Genomic DNA, 18,301 nt, shown 5'->3' on the forward strand with positions numbered 1-18,301 from the left:
AAGTAATTGGCTTAAAAAGCGCTTGTTCAAGCCATTCTTGAGTATTATTCACCTATATGGGATTCAGATGTTCAAATCTGTCTAAAAATAAATTTCGTGTGACTAGGGCCTCCCGTCCGGTAGACCGTTCGCCGGGTGCAGGTATTTGATTTGACGCCACTTCGGTGACTTGGGCGTCGATGGGGATGAAGTGATGATGATTAGGACAACACAACACCCAGCCCCTAAGGGGAGAAAATCTCTGACCCAGCCGGGAATCGAATTCGGGCCCTTAGGATTGACATCATGTAGCACTGACCACACAGCTACCGGGGGCGGACCCAATGTATGTGAATTCCTAAAGGACCAAATTGCTGAGGTCATCGGTCCCTAGATTTACACACTACTTAAACTAACTTACACTAAGAACAACACACACACCCATGCCCGAGGGAGGACTCGAACCTCCGGTGGGAGTGTTATCTAGGATTCCTACCAGGTAGGATTGATATAAGGGACAGGGAAGATCCAACGAAGAGTGGCCCATTTCGTCACGGGATCACTTAGTCGTCACGAGAGTGCCCTGGGGCTTACCGACAATCATTTCTCGCATGCGCTATTCGCGTGTGGAACGGGGTTGGAGGGCTCAGTGAGTGGTACAAAAAGTAGCCATCGCCATATGCCATTAGGTGGCTTGCGGAATATGATGTAGATGTAAATGTATACATTCCAGGGGATTTTGAAGTCTGATATGTAGTGAATCAATATGTAAAGTCGTGGAGTGTTTTCACATTTTGTAGTATATTGCTGTCTACATGACATGTTTGTGCACTTCTGAATGTGCACTCTGAGCTTCATTTTTGTATTCTTTCACCTTTTGTGGTACCACTTGAAAGTGGCCCAAATGCCGAAAGTGAAATGAGAAGTAAGTAATTTCTACAGTCAACGAAAATATGATGACCTCTAAAAACCACCACAGAGCGATCATCTAACGCACAGCATTGCCTCCAGTCTTAATTTAGTTGCTCAAGGTTCGACACGAAACAAGGGACATTTTAGTCGTTCCCCTCAAGTGACAAGCAAAACTTATTTCCTCGTCGATAAAGTGTCTACTCGTATCTTACCACTGATGTACGGACTCAAATTTCAAACAGGCGTCACGGTATCACAATACAACAATTAATACAAGACACCAGACAGACAGAATATAAGCCACTATTTGTCATACGAGACACACCGTTCACACGTCATAGAAGAGCCTCTCACACTGCAGGTATCACCGCTTCCCAAACACGTGATACATGATACACCAGGAACACATATGCCAAGCAAAATCACTACAAACTCACTCTGACAACAGATTGTCTGTGCCTGCCGCAAGAAATAAACTATAACCTAGTGCTAGACAGCACTTCCACATTTCAAAATAAGTCACTAAGCAATGTGACAGTGGAGAGGAACAATTCAAAACTACTTGCATTTTCATGCACACACTGCATGGGATCTAACTTCTTCTTCTTTTTATACTGTCCACACAAACCGCAGCCGGTCCTTGACCTCACTCATTCCACTCTTCCACACTTTCCTGTCATCTGCATCTTCATCTCCCAGACCCAGTATCCGCATGTCTCCCATGGTATTATCCTTCCATCTCGTTCTCGGCCGTCCCAGTGGTCTCTTTCCTTCAGCATATCCGTCCTTTACAGCCTTTATTGCTGTGTTCTCCCCTCTCCTCCTCACATGTCTGTACCATGTTAGTCTCTTAATTTTAAGACCCGCTACGACGTCAGGCAGTGTGGATAATTGTCTAAGTTTTCTGTGTCTCTTGTTCTATAAGGTTTTGTTGGTTGATGTTGACACCGAGGCACGTGAATGTGTCTGTCTTCTGTATTGTTAGATTTCCGATTTTTAGATGGTTTGGTTCTAAGTGAGCTCTTTTTTCCTACTACCATGAACTTTGTTTTACTTTCATTTATACTTAGACCTACTTTCTTAGCTTCTTCCATTAGCATAGCCCCAATTTTCTCCAGATCTTCTATCTTCTTTCCTATCAGCACAATATCATCAGCAAATTCCAGGAAATTTATCTTTTTTGCTATGGTGGCTCCTGTACTTTTACATGTTACTCTCCTCAGGGTGTCGTTGAGGGGCAAAGTGAACAGGGTTGGTGACATAATATCTCCCTGCCTCACTCCTCTTTTTACTTCAAATGCTTCTAAGAATCCCCTATACTTCCACTCAACACTTTGATTCCATCACACACATTTTAGTTAGCTTTATCAGCTTTTCAGGTATCCCACACTCTGCCATTACCCTCCACATTTCCTCTCTTACTGTGCTGTCATATACTTTGTTGAAATCTATAAACAGGTAAAAGTTATGATTGTGCTCCCAGTTCTTATCTAATATTTGTCTTAGTGTGAAGATTTGGTCGATTGTTGATTTACCTTTTCAGAACCCTGCTTGTGCTGTGTCTAGTATTTCCTCAATGTATGGGTTGAGCCTGTTCAGTATAATTCTTTATATTACTTTATAGCATGTGCATAGGAGAGATATCCCTCTGTAGTTCTGTGTCAGCATTTTGTCTCCTATCTTGTATATGGGACATACAGCAGCAGTTTTCCATTTCTTCGGCATTATTTCTGTTCTCCATACCTCTCTTATCATTTCGGCTAACTATTCATGTACCTTCTCTCCCCTTTCTTTGATGAGCCCTGCTGATATCATGCCTATGCCAGGAGCCTTCCCATTTTTTAGTGTTTTTATTGCCTCCTTCACCTCCATCAGAGTTATTTCTTCGACTAATGGTTGTGCGTTCTCATTGTTCTCTGCCTTGTATTAATTTTATGGTATCTACCGGGATGTTCAGCAGTTCTTGGAAGTATTTGCTCCAGTATTCTAAATTTCCTTCATTCGTAGTAATCAGATTTCCATTCTCGTCCTTCATTATCACAGACATAGCTCTGTACTCTTTCCTATAGCTATTCATTGTCCTGAAAACTGTTTACTATTGTACTAGTTATAGTCCTCCTCAACCTTCTCTCTCTGTTTATATATGAATGCTCTTTTCTCTAGCTTTATTATACTCTTCATTCTTCTCATAACTTACCTGTATATTGTTTGGTTTTCATGGTTGTTATTGTTCATCGTTGCCTATCTGGCTCTCTTTCTGTACTGTACTGGTTTTCTACATGTTTCATTGAACCATGATTTGCGCTATATATTGTTATTATTACTATCTCCTAGTAGTTCATGCTCTATCTCCCTTAACTGTTGTCATCTTCTTCCATTTTGTGTTGATAACTTCATCTCTTTTCTATTGTTTTCATTCTCTAATTCCGCGAATCTATTTTTAGGCTTAATCTTAAACTGTTTATTCACCTCCTCCTCTTTTAGCCTACTGACATCTACTCTTTGGGTTCTTTTACCACTGTTGTTCTTACTTGGTGATTTTGGTAATGATTCTTTCATCTATATTAGCACAAGAGAATGGTCCGATCCTGTCTCAGCCCCTCTCATTGCCCTGACATCTGTTATTGCCTATTTATGTTTTTTCTCTAACAAAACATGATCTATTTGATTCCTAGTTAAGCCATCCGGTGAGGTCCGTGATGCTTTATGTATGTCTTTATGGGGGAATGATGTACTTGCTATTTTCATATTTCTAGCTGTGGCGAAGTTGATAAGCCTTATGCCATTATCATTTGATTCAATGTGAAGGCTGAACATGCCTATGCATGGATGCCATTGCTGTTCTTGTCCTGTTTTGGCAATTAAGTCTCCCAGCACAATTTTGATGTCATACTATGGTAATCTACAGTACATCTGGTCTAAGGCGTCGTAGAATTCGTCTTTTGTGCCTTCCTCCTTGTCCTCAGTTGAGGCATGGACACTTATTAATGAGATATTTCTATATTTGCCTTTGATTCTGATGTAGCACATTCTTTCATTGACATTTTCTAGTGTCATCACAGTGGCCATTATTTTATTATTAATCGCAAATCCTGTCACAAATATATGGTGAGCATGCTTGTTTCCGCTGTATATGATCGTGTAGTTTTTCTCTCTGCGCATACCTCGTCCAGGCCATCTTATCTCTTGCAGGGCTGTAATATCCATCTGTTAGTTCCTCATCAAGTATCTCAATGTACAGCTAACATTACTAATCTTCAGGAGTAAACTTCCGACATCACAGAGAACAAACTTTTTGATAGAACCCATTTCCAGTACCGTCATGTAAGTAAACTTTCGCGTTCTGAGTGTAACGAAGGTCTTCCCCATGCACGTAACTGGCGTTTATGTCATATATAACATATTGTTGCACGTCTAAATGTGTTTAATAGTAATCTGTGCAATCAAATGTGGTTCATTCAAGATTTTTCCAATTAATTGAGTTTGTAGCAATATCTGCATCAGGTAATTTGCTTGTCACTGGAATGAAATTCTTGAGGGATATCTTTTCAGTCTCTCCTGTCCCTGGTTGTCACATACTAGGCAGTAGCCGAAAGCAATATCCACATGGGAAAAACATCACAGAAACAATTTTTTCTCTCTTAATTTACGTTTTAATGCGGCATATGAGTATTATTTAAACGTGACGTTGCAAAATTAATCTCTTAAGAGAAGGTGAAGCTAAAAATGGCCTAAAGATTTCATTTGGAAAGACAGACTGTACTATGTATAACAAAAAAAGCACTAAAAAGTGACACAAAATGCGGCAAAATCAGACAATTATAGTAACTAAAGCACCCACTGGAAACCATTTAGGAAAATAGAATCGCAAGTAAAACTGAATTTTTTGTAAACCGGATGGCCAGCTCTGTGATTCAACCAAAACTATATGAGCATGCGGTGAAACTAAGCAGACAATAAATCATAGTTATTCCGCCATTAAACGAGCCTGTCTCTTTACATTGTGAAAATCAAATTTGCGAGTGGAATCAGGACTTCCTCACCGTCAGAGTTCAACACGTCCCTCTTAACGAAGCGAAATCGACAGATTAAAAGTAATTTCAAGAGCACTCGAAGTACGCCGATAGCACCGTTACTAACGGCAACATACGTAAATGATAGAGTGCATAACGTCGGAAGCAGCTTGAGGCTGTTCGCAGATGTTGCAGCTGTTTGAAGAAGGGGCAGCAACGCTGGAAGGCTATTGAATTTCAGAAATTCTTGCAGAGGATCCATGACTGGAGTGCAGTCTGGTGATTGACCAGGAATGTAAAGAAATGTAACAAACTGTGATTAAATAGCTGAAGAAATCCACTTTTGTGCGATTATCCTTATAGGAAAACACGTTGGAAACACTGGGTATCGTAAAATACCTAGAAATAAGTATAGGAAGTGAACTGCAGTGGAATGATTACATAAGATAAAAAAGAAACAGATGCAAGACGGAAACTTCTTGGGAGAATTTTTTATGTAATCTGTCCCCTAATGAAGCGGCTTACAAAAAAACTGTAGGAATGATTCTTGAGAATTTCTCATCTGTGTGGAGTATTCCAACTTGGATAAATAGAAACAAAGAAGAGGTAAAGTCGAGCACCTCATTTCGTCACGGCTTAGTTTAGCCGGCGCGAGAGCGTTATGGAGATCCTCAAGAAACTCCGATGGCAGATGCTACAAGGGAGGCGTTGTGAATCACACAGAGATTTACTACTGAAATGCAGAGAGATGACGTTCCAGAAAGAGCAAGGTAATATGTTACTTCCACACGCATACATCTCGCGACATGACCGTAACGATAAATCTAGAGCTTTTACAGCTAACACGGAGGTTTACCGGCAACCATTCTTGACTCACTGGTTTCAGGATGGAACAGGGAAAAGGTGGCAAGGGCGGGCGAGGGGAGGGCGCACGGGGAGGAGATTTTGGTAACAGAAGTACCCCCCACCACATCAGATGAAAACGTACTCTGACACTCTGATGTAATCGGAAGTGAAAACTACACGTCACGAGAGGCGGACAAGCCAGTATAGCACGTGTAGAAGTATGAAACCGGCGTATACAACTTGGGTTTCTGAGTATTGGTATCTGTCGTCAGCCGTTACAGGAAGCAGATGGCGTTGCAGACACGATCTCACGGGCCCGACACAGACGGCTAGCACCCTCTGTAATGTTTCACACTTCTACACCTGATAAATTAAGGCTGCAGGTATTTTGTTGTCAGTAGAGAAGAAGTAACAGCAGGCAGGACAGGACACTGGCGTCGGACATGGTCTAGTCTTTAAATGTCATAAATCAATCCATTACGGACAATTCAACGCTTCTACAACTATCCAAGTCGGCTGTTGGTAACGTAACTGTGACGTACAAGCGCGACGTAACAGCCATAGCTAGAAAAATACCAAGCAGACCTCATATACTGATCGTCTGGCATTATGGAGGGTGGTTGTAAAATATCGCGTGATATCAGGTGAAGGAATCACTCATTTGTTCCAACGTGCTCACAGCAGTCCAGCTAATACAGTGACTGTCCGTTGTGAGTTAATACGAGTAGGGTACAGTATTCGAACAGCTCCTCGTAAGTCACGCATTTGTATAGGCAGTGCTAACGAGGAGGGGATGGCAAGTGCCTTAGGCCGATATCTCAGAAAATTTCGTCATTAGAACAGGAACCAAAATAAGCGAACATGTGTCTCAGCTCATCCGTAGATACTCCACCGTTTCTAAGAAAACGACCGTCAAAGTTGTTGACGTAATTTAGATGCCTTTTAGCACGCAATCAGTTCAACCCAACTGGTGCTCGACCTTTCACTTCTGCACCACGTGTTGGAAACCCGACTGTTTTTTCTATTTATTTAATTTTATTTTTTTTCATTTATCTTCCCAACTCTGTAGAAGGAATGTTTCTTACGCAGTTAGGGGATACAAGGGCGGTATGTTAAATGTAAAATCACAAGTGAGTTTCACAATAACTGTCACATATTTATTATATAATATATGCGTATGGTATTTTCTGTGGTTTCAATCTATTTATGCATTAAATGCTTTCATTTCAAGCCCAAATATCAGCCGTTTTCAGTCATGGATCATCTTAACGGATAAGGGTTAAAATGGTTTAGGCCAACACATTACATTTGTCATTACTTAAATAACAGTCCTGATCTTCTCTTCAGTACTGCTCCGTGTAGACTTAGTACTAGTATAGTTCCTTCTAAAAGTCCTCTGTCGTATACTGATATTCATGACATGCTCTACACATTATTTAAGGAATGAGAAATGTAATGTGGTGGCCTTAATCATTTTAACCCTTATCTGTGAAGATGGTCCTTGACTGTAACCGGTTTATATTTGGGTTTACATTACACACATCAAGAACGTTTTGCATCATCCCTCTTCCCAGACCGCCTGAGGACAGACGTTGACTGTGGATATTGTATCACAGACACTGTCCCTTTGACCATTCAGAGATCTAACTAAATCTGACTAAAGATGTAAAACGATGCATGAGCAGCGCCTATTAGACAGAGGGGGTCCGATAGCCGATCAGTTCCACTCATTCCACCAGGAAAGAGGAACACGGCTAGTGTTGTCTGAAGTTCCGCCATGCCTAGACGGTCAATACCGCGGTTCGATCTCATCCGCATTGTTACTTTGTGCCAGGAAGGTTATGAAACGTCCCTGTTTAAAAATTTTACAAGACTGTGCTTAAACTGACACACAATATTTTTAGCGTAACGCAATCTGACTTTCAAAAATCCCTACGAAAGAATGGCCCTGACTAACATTAACCTATACGTTTCACAAATCACTTACCTCACAAAAATCTTCGTTACTCAAGCTACTGCAATACAGCGAACACCACTACTGCCAGCTAAATAAAATATTCAAACTACTGAAGGCACTAACTACTGACAGACATAGTCAGCAAATGAAAGATTTTAATACAGAACAGACAATGTATTTACCTTAATAGTCATAATATATAAATCAGTTCGTGACACCAATTCTTACAAATTTCAAAACTCCGCCATCTCTCTACCCATGTCCACCACTGCTGGCGGCTCACCTCCAACTGCGCAACGCTACGCGCTGTTAGCATCCACCTGCCGCTGCCCAACACTACAATGGCGAGTATTACAACAATGCCAACCAGCCACAGACTGCACACGGCACAGCCAGTGATTTTCATACAGAGCGCTACGTGGCGGCGGCGTTACCAATAAAAAAAACTTAATCAGCCTACTTACATAGCCCCCATGCTCCCCACAAAAAAATTTTACAAATTGTTTTGGGCCGTGGCCAATACAGATTTGAAAAAATTTTTTTCGTAATTACAATAACAAAGGAATGAAATGCACACACTTATCGATACAATGTTGGTCAAAAGCTAAAATTTTCTCACAGTCCATAAAGACAGTCCTGACCTTTCATCAAAGTAAAATTGCAGTGTTTTTCTCAAAGTCTGAGTAGTAAAAGAAAATGCACATGGAAGTAGTGGATTTCCATGCAGTCTGGAACAAGTAGTGTTGTCCTTCCAACGGACATACAGTGCTGACTCTTGACATGCAGACAGGTAATGGGCCACAACAGAGCAAACCCACAGCAGAGTCAGTCGAAGTTTTAAAGAATATTGGTAGGTAGGTCGTCACAGAGTAGACCCATTGTAGTCCTGGTAGAGATTACGGTATTGGTGGGCCACCAGAGGTGCAGACCCACTGCAGTCCTTGTAGAAATAATGGTATTGGTGGGTCATCAAAGGTGTAGACCCACTGTAGTTCTTGTAGAGATGGCCAGCAGCCATTGTGCGGGCGCACAATCACCATTGAAGAGTCTTGTGGATAATATAGCAAGTCCATAACCACCACTTGTGCACTCACAAAAATTGTTTTTGAAATGTCCTTAGAACCAGCAATGCTGTTATCCAGTCCCTTCCTGAATTATTAACACACGTGCAAACGCTATCAGTCCCTACTTCTCACATATTGTCCATATACTATGACCAACAGAAACGTGTGCAGTGAAATGTAATTTACAAGTTACTTAATTTGATGAACTGGTGTCAATTACAATTTTATAACATAAGAATGCAATAACAAAGGTAAAAAATACATCTTTAAAGAACATAACAATACAGATAACATTTGCAGTAGTACAGGCTTTACAAAAGAATCGAAATAGCAAATACATCAGTGTTACAAAAATTACGACATAAGTACATACATAAAAGATCATCAACTTCACACATGAGCATTAAAACAAAACACAATAAATAATGTCTGAACATATTTACAAAGAAAATAACATAGTATTTGAAAAATTCTACAACATAAATCTTATTAACTAAACACATAAAGACAGGAAAAAGACAAATACACAAGGGTACATAAACACATAGAGGGATAATACGAAAGGAAAGGACAGGGTTTGTTTTACTGCAGTATTTTGCATAGAGATCTCCCTTAATTCATCATTATTCCCAAAAAGACCTATCTAAACCTGCTTTCTGTATTCTGTTCACATCATCTTTCAAAAATAGTTTTTCTCCACTGTACACTACTTTTTTGGCCAAACCATTTTTTTAAAGCTTCTCAATGCTTTTCTTCCAATTCATCATAGTTAGTTTCTTATATAGTCTACCCCCTCTTAAGCTAACTCAAATCTACTGAGCTCAGATGCTAAACCAAGGGACGCGGCAATGCTGCAGCACAAAACAATTAACACAAACAGCAATGATAAAAAAAAATGGAAATTGGCAAAAAAAAGGCAGCAATATTACAACTAATATAAGGCAATGCGCAGCAAACAAGAAAAAATAAATCTGTAGTAAAACTGGCTTAACAGAGTAATACAAAGTGAAATTCAGTAGCACTATGCCTGGCACACAGCAGAAGTAAATGCAACAGCTTATAACTAAACATGACAAAGCTCAAGCAGAAAAAATATTATAGTAAAGACAACAATGCAGAAAAGGGAGATGTCGATTCACATCTTAATGTCTATATAATTAAAGTGGTGCACCACAACTTATTCTACCATAAAAATTACCAAGTACTTGAAAAGAAAATTATGTATGCAGTTCCTGTGAAGGGAAGTCTTTCTGTGCTCCTTCGTTTTTTTAAGTACATCATAATTATTTACTGAATCTGTAGGCAAAAAATATCTGTATTAGTACATCCATTAAATTTTATTGTAACCAATGCTGCAGTGCAGCTAGAAACTAGATATTAAACAAAATAGGCAAAGAAAGACGTCAAACATCATTCGCTAGCCATAAGTCATTTCATAATAAAGTAAACAATCTTCCAACTAGCAAGACAATAGACATGAAATGTTTCTCATCATTTCATTTCAGTAAATATCATAAATTAAGAACTCCAAAGTGTAATCATATGTTTTCAAGTTTGAGCGTGTCGTATTTGCGACGCTTTCTACAAAGAGATGTCAATAGCGAGGATAATGACACCCCTTTTTTTTTTACCTGTGCCTCTGAAAGGCACACACTAATGGCTTTTTTCCCAGGCAACTGTCGCACAGCTGGGTGCCCACGACGCATTACGTGCAGGTGGCCACTTACCTTTCTTACTGAAAAATTTACGACAGTAGTTTCCGCTACAGTGACAGTCTCATATAAAAAAAATTCACAGGTCAAGAATTTGCGTTACAAATATGTAGAAACAAAATCTTTTAAATAGAATAGTGTCCAAAAAATTTTCGCCAGCATAGTGATACATTCACGCATATACACACATTTCATAACTCTTAAAGTACGATTCTCGGTTTCCAACATCTTTTTTCACAAACCAAAGTCCCTAACCACTACTCTTTATTCCTTACCTTATTCGTCGACACTTCTTCAATATTTCATCATAACAGATACATAGAATAATCAAATTCCTCGTATAGCATCAGCTTATTGATCATAAACATACCTCAACAGCTTAATACACATAGTCATCGTAATAATAACATCATAATACCTCAGTCAAATTCTCATAATCGTCGTAGCTTCCTCCAATAATTTCAAAACCTAAAAGAATTCTCTGCTCATGTCGAAAGTGTCATCTGCCTCAAACGTACTTAAAAAAATCATAATCCCATACCAAATATGTCATTCAAAGCTCTCATAGTATCACAATGGTTCCGAAAAAGTATGAACAGCTCACAAAGTACAGACAAAATACAATTTCAAAAGTGTGAAGTTATCCACCTGCGTAATTACGTAACCATCTGTCACTGATGTAGTAGAAAAAAATGTTTGTTCCTCTGTTAAATGATCAGATAGCTGTGTAATTTATGTGTTAGAGAAATATGGTACCGATGTGTAAAGTTGTATAAATAAATACCATATTAACTAGGGCTCCTTGTGCTTGCCAAACACATGGTACACAAAGTAAGCGTGTACCCCCCTGAGGATTAATGTAATTATACCCTCAGGTGTTACAGATTACAGCAATGGAATGAAATGTATCACAAAAAACTTTCTTTTTAATTCAACAATATTGATAAATAAATGGTTTAAGTACCAAATTAATCACTCAAATGCGTGCCCTGTAGTGCTAAATGTGCGTTTTGCTGTAAGATAATTCTGTGGAACTGTCGTAGTTATCGTCCTCTGTAAGCAAAGTTCTGCTGAAGTCAATGTACTTACCTCATCATAAACGAAGGTGAAATGCTTTCCGTATAGATATCGTAGTTATTACGTACCTTACCGTGATCAAGAAAGTACTATAATGTAACGTATTGTTGTGCTACGATAAAGGCTGTCTCATTGTAGCTATACCACAAAAGTTACTACTAAAACATGTTTTACTTTCCAGAATAATACAGAAAAACTGTGCAGTATAAAACAGATACACCACAAAAGCAACAATGTAAGTCGTGTCACATATTAGTAGCGTCGTGATATAATCGTGTAGCTATTAAAGAAACCAAATGCTAAAGTCATCTTTAATCTCACAGAAAGTACTCCAAATAAAGAATGTCTTTTCAACTAAACCAAAATGTTGCATTAAAATCTCATTAACAGTATATGTTCTAAGTATGTAAGCCTTATAGTCGTTACGTAATCGTGCAACTAACAAGCAAGAATGTACAAATAACAACAATGTGTCGTCTGTCCACTATAACCATGCATTCGCAATTTCTGTTTAAAAATATTCCCTAGGTTCTAGACTGGATAGTTAACTTCAAAACATTGTTGCATGTTAACAGTCTCTCAGTGTGGCAAATTGTACTAGTAGCGTGAAGTGAAAATTTTTATAGCAAATCCTAAGTTAAAAAGCAGATTATCATTCAATAAACGGTTTTACATGTGAAATGTGGTGTAAACCTTTACTCTTCCTCAGTATGCAGAATTTCAATCTCAACGCAATTATAATGTGGTATACATCGGTTAAGAATACTGGAATTTCTCCCAAGGTTAGCGTCTATGTTATTTTTCTCTGAACCAGCCGGCGCACGTGGCTGCCTGCGGTGCGAGTCATTGTCTGCCTCTTTGTTGGCGCGGGCCGTTATTGGGATGAGGAGACCTAACTTCTACAAATTCACCTTGCCGAGAGGGCCCAGCTCTTTTTGAATCCCGCCAGTTCTGATGAAATTCCGGTCTGTCGTTATAATTATATCGTCTGTCGTCATGTCGGTAGTTCCTGTAGTTTCTTTCTTGTCGGTTAAGTGGTGGAGAATTTCTCCCTGAATTGTAACTGCGCCCTGGACCGTTGCGTCTGACGTTATTCTGCCTCCCCTGATAATAATTATTTTGGTTTCCATATTGTCTGTTTCTCTGATTGTCTCTATGATAGTCACTACTGCGGAGAGGTGACCTTTCCCTGTAATTATTACTACTCTGCCAACGGTTGTCATACGAGTGGTGTCTGTTTTGGTCACGATTTGTATTGTGAGAATAGCCTTGTCGTGTCCAGTTATTATTTCTTTCATCGCGGAATTGCGACGGATGTGACCTGTAATTGTTGTGTTCCTGTTTTCGCGTTCCGCGATTGTCAGTGTCAATTTCTAATTCTTGTAAGAGTCCCTGAAAAGCTTCAATGTCGTCTTTGCAACGGCCTGCCAAAATAATATGCCGTAAATGTTCAGGCAATTTGATTAAGCAAATGCGGATGAGTTCTGACGGGCTGTATGGGTTTGACAGGTACTGATTCTTGTGCAACATGTCTTCAAAATATTTCACAAGACTGGAAAATACAGATTGTTCGAAATGTTTCATCATCATGATGCCATGTTTTACTCGGTCTTGTGTAGCTTGAGACCAATATGCTGAGAGGAAGGCATGATAAAATTCTCCTTCACTATGACAATCGTGAATGACCGATCGCATTCTTACAGCTGGTTCATTCTCCAAGTAGCCACACATAAATTCTATTCTGTGCTCTAATGACCAGTTGGGAGGAAAACAATGAGAGAATTGATGGAGCCACGCTTGTGGATGAATGTCGTTGCCAGAATTCTTAAATGTTTTGAATTTACGTGCAGTAATGAACAGCTTATAGTCAAAATCATCGTGTCGGCGGGTAGCATATCGGTCATTGTTACGTCGTATCGGCGGTTCCATCTCAAAATTCGGTGCACCTTGCCAATTACTTTTATGATTTCCGAAATGCCCTGTGTTATTATTTTGTGGTTGTTCTGTATTGCTGTGTCCCTCTTCCCATACTGGGGCGAGAGTGTCCTCTGAAATATGTAATTCTTGTATTACTTGAGCCAACTGATCTTGTACTTCCCGCATTTCTCTTTTGTACTGTGTGTTGATTTGATTTTGATTCTGTTTGAATTTCCTAATTTGTTCATACTCTTCAGTGTCAGTGAAGGCTACAGGTTTTGTGTCATTCAGATCATCATCTACCTTCGTAGATAAGTTAGTGAACTGATCCGAAAGTTCGGCTACTTTATCCGACAGTGAAATTATTTCCTCTGTGTGTCTTTCTGAACCAATTTTCAGAGTATCTACTGTGTCCTTTAAGTTCGCTTGAGTTTTTGCAAGTTGCGTAACCGAATCGGTAGATGCAACTGAGTCAATTTTAGCTTGCAAGGTCTCATGATTTTCATGAACAATAGTTTGCAGTTCTTTTATGGCTGCTTCGTGATTCTGTAATGCATTTTCATGCCGCGAAAAAATAGGTTGGAAATGCTCACAAATTTGTGTTTTTACGTCATTACAGACTTTTTGACATTTCGATTCGATGTTATGTAACTCATTAGTTAAATCTTCACGTGTTTGTTCAAGTGTGGTGTCTAACTTTTGAAGCTTTTGTTCCATTGTGTCTAACGTTTGAAGCTTTTGCTGTGTATGTCTCTGATTTTGTTCCATTGTGTCTAACTTTGGAAGATTCTGTCCCATTTGTTTTTGATTTTGTTCAAGCGTTGTGTCTAACTTTTGAAGATTTTGTTCAATTGTGTCTAACTTTTGAAGTTTTTGTCCCATTTGTTGCATTAATTGTAATAACAATGCACTGGTGTCTGAAACATGTTCCTTAATCCTATTCGGCAATGCATTTGCACCGGCAATATTCGCAGTTTGAAAAACAGAAAATGTGTCTTGACTTATTTGAGAAAACGGTGAGGACGCAAAACCTGTATCTACAGTATTTGCAATATTGTGTCCTGTCATTTCGGAATCCTGAGGCGAGCTGTTGCCGACCGATCGATCGATAACGCTTTCCTGTTCACTAATTGTTTCACTGCCTACACCATTATTTGCAACCCGCTCCATTTCCCTATGCACAATTACCAAATTACTACTTTGAACATTAGTTAAATCATTACATGGTGGCGCTAACACACTGTTTTCGTCTTCACTGTCATTTCTCAGTTTACTTTGGAGCCTAGTATTACGTTTTTCACACGCCATTATTGTCACAATATTTCACACGACAACACAAAAAAGCACAATTTGAAAAGCAAAAATACGAGATCACATTAACATATCACTGAAAATAATATCTAGTTAATTGCAAGCGCAGCTGCGAAATACTTTGTGCAAAACTACATGCATGCCACAACTATTTTGCTGTACAACCATGAAAGACTGCAACTACAAAGGAAATTCTCTCTGTGATTACGCGCCAGCAATAAACAAAAGCTACACTAATTACACAAACTACAAGGAAAAAAATCAGAAGATTCCAGTGAGGTATCCTCGGCTAAGGGTCGACATATGAAACGTCCCCGTTTAAAAATTTTACAAGACTGTGCTTAAACTGACACACAATATTTTTAGCGTAACGCAATCTGACTTTCAAAAATCCCTACGAAAGAATGGCCCTGACTAACATTAACCTATACGTTTCACAAATCACTTACCTCACAAAAATCTTCGTTACTCAAGCTACTGCAATACAGCGAGCACCACTACTGCCAGCTAAATAAAATATTCAAACTACTGAAGGCACTAACTACTGACAGGCATAGTTAGCAAATGAAAGATTTTAATACAGAACAGACAATGTATTTACCTTAATAGTCATAATATATAAATCAGTTCGTGACACCAATTCTTACAAATTTCAAAACTCCGCCATCTCTCTACCCACGTTCACCACTGCTGGCGGCTCACCTCCAACTGCGCAACGCTACGCGCTGTTAGCATCCAGCTCCCGCTGCCCAACAGTACAATGGCGAGTATTACAACAATGCCAACCAGCCACAGACTGCACACGGCACAGCCAGTGATTTTCATACAGAGCGCTACGTGGCGGCGGCGTTACCAATAAAAAAACTTAATCAGCCTACTTACAAGGTCTCTCAACAAGGGAAGTGTCCAGGCGTGTCGGAGTGAACCAAAGCGATGTTGTTCGGAGATGCAGGAGATACAGAGAGACAGGAACTGTTGATGACTTGCCTCACTCAGGCCGCCCAAGGGCTACTACTGCAGTGAATGACCGCTACCTACGGATTATGGCTCAGAGAAACCCTGACAGCAACGCCACCATGTTGAATAATGTTTTTCGTGCGACGACAGTACGTCTGTTGGACTCAAACTGCGCGCAGTAGGCTGCATGAAGCACAACTTCACTCCCGTCGTCCATGGAGGCCCATCTTTGCAACCACGACACCATGCAGCGCGGTACAGATAGGCCCAAAAACATGCCGAATGGACCTCTCAGGATTGACATCACGTTCTCTTCACCGATGAGTGTCGCATACGCCTTCAACCAGACAATCGTCGGACACATGTTTGGAGGGAGCTAGGTCAGGCTGAACGCCTTAGACACATTTTCCAGCGAGTGCAGCAAGGTGGAGGTTCCCTGCTGTCTTGGGGTGGCATTATGTGGGGCCGACGTACGCCGCTGGTGGTCATGGAAGGCGCCGTAACGGCTGTACGATAAGTGAATGTCATCCTCCGACCGATAGCGCAGCCATATCGGCAACATATTGGCGAGGCATTCGTCTTCATGGACGACAATTCGAGCCCCCATCGTGCACATCTTGTGAATGACTTCCTTCAGGATAAAGACATCACTCGAATAGAGTGGTCAGCATGTTCTCCAGATGTGAACCCTATCGAACATGCCTGGGATGGATTGAAAAGGGCTGTTTATGGACAACGTGACCCAAAAACCAATCTGAGGGTATCTACGCCAAATCGCCGTTGAGGAGTGGGACAATGTGGACCAACAGTGCCTTGATGAACTTGTGGATAGTGTGCCACGACGAATACAGGCACGTATAAATGCAAGAGAACGTGCTGCTGGGTATTAGAGGTACCGGTGTGTACAGCAATCTAGACCACCACCTCTCAAGGTCTCGCTGTATGGTGGTACAACATGCAATGTGAGATTATCATGAGCAATAAAAAGGGCGGAAATGATGTTTATGTTGATCTCTATTCCAATTTTCTGCACAGGTTCCGAAACTCTCAGAACCAAGGTGATGCAAAACTTTTTTTGATGTGTGTCAACTCAGTGATGGTCAAACATGCATTTTATTCGTCACTTGACTGCTGTCGATAGTCACTTTCCACAGATGTTTAAAACAACCTTTTTAAATTCGAATATTTTTATATTTCATTCTTATATGTTGATTCTTATAGTTCTTGTTATGTTTATTCTTCAGGAAGTTTTGAGGCATTCCCTTCAACGATACCTATCGTAGGAAACATTCGAAACCTAGAAATTCCGAACAGCACGAGCATCGCATGAAGGCAGATTTGACACAGCGAAATTACTTCGTATGAATCTCGCTCGAGAAAGAAACATCATTAACATTGCTGGAGATTTCACGCGTTGGCAAAATTTCTTGGTAAACTACGCATAACGGATCACTTTTTGGAATACTGGCTCTCGCAATTTCACCGAAAACAATTTCAAATAATTTCTCTATTCATTTATTGTTTTTATTTGTTATGTAATTTATTCACCAGACACACAACTAGTAGACGAATATGAACAACGTTATTTCAGTACGAACTGGAAAACATTCCTGGAGTAATCTTCTAACGACGTGGGTGAATAAATGAAAATCAAAAATAAAAATAAAAATCGGGCTTCGAACACGGGGCGCAAAGGTGTGAAGCCACAACACTAGCAACTGAGCAACCTCTTCTGGCCAATTATTTACTCGCTAAAGGGCAGTTGAAGTACCTCGTTGATTTTGTCTATCGTTTTCTCAGAAACGGAAATCCAAGACATGTGTTTAGCTTCTTTTGATCCCTCTTCCACTGAGCGAAGTTTCTGGGAAATCGGATTTTGGCACTTGTCGGGTTCTCATAAGCGACGGTGGAGGTGGTGTAAAGAGCGACACCACTGGACAGTGGATGACTGGAACAAATGATCTGAAGTGATGAACAATGCTATACCTTGTGGCACTCTGATGGAACGTTACCTGCCATAATGTGTTGTACCAACAGTGAAGAATGGAGGATGTGGTGTTACGCTTTGGGAGTGTTTTTCATGGTCGCAGGTTGTAACCTTATTACATTCTAGAAAACACTACAGGTGGAGGGATATGAATACATGTTACAGCATTGTGTACTGCGTACAGTAGAGAAACAGTGTGGAGACGATGTTTTTTTAAATCAGCAAGACAATATACCCCGTAATAACGCAGCATCTGTGAGGCAATGGTCTACGGATAGCACAACGCTCCATAACCCCTTTGGGATTAACTGAAACGCGACTTATCTCGATATTCCAGCGTCCAACATCATTATATTCTCTGGTTTACGCTCTTGAGGAGCGGCCATTCCTTCATAAAGATTGTCTCCAGGAGGATTCTAGCCGTCATAAAGGCGAAGGTTGTATAGACCCGATATTAATATCCAGCAGTCCGGATACTTTTCATTAGACGGTGTAGATATAAATGTAGAAATAAAGACATAACCAAACACAGAGAGAATGAATGAAATATGACTGAAAATACACGAATA

General features: G+C 40.1%; 1 protein-coding gene across 2 annotated transcripts in view; it reads left to right on the forward strand.

The window, feature by feature from the left end:
* The window catches only part of LOC126299516 (GTP-binding protein Rhes-like), a 441,951-nt gene that overhangs the window by 391,581 nt on the left and 32,069 nt on the right, over positions 1–18,301 (forward strand). The window lies entirely within an intron of this gene.

This window comes from Schistocerca gregaria, chromosome 1 (assembly GCF_023897955.1).
Source record: "Schistocerca gregaria isolate iqSchGreg1 chromosome 1, iqSchGreg1.2, whole genome shotgun sequence".
Taxonomy (NCBI): domain Eukaryota; kingdom Metazoa; phylum Arthropoda; class Insecta; order Orthoptera; family Acrididae; genus Schistocerca; species Schistocerca gregaria.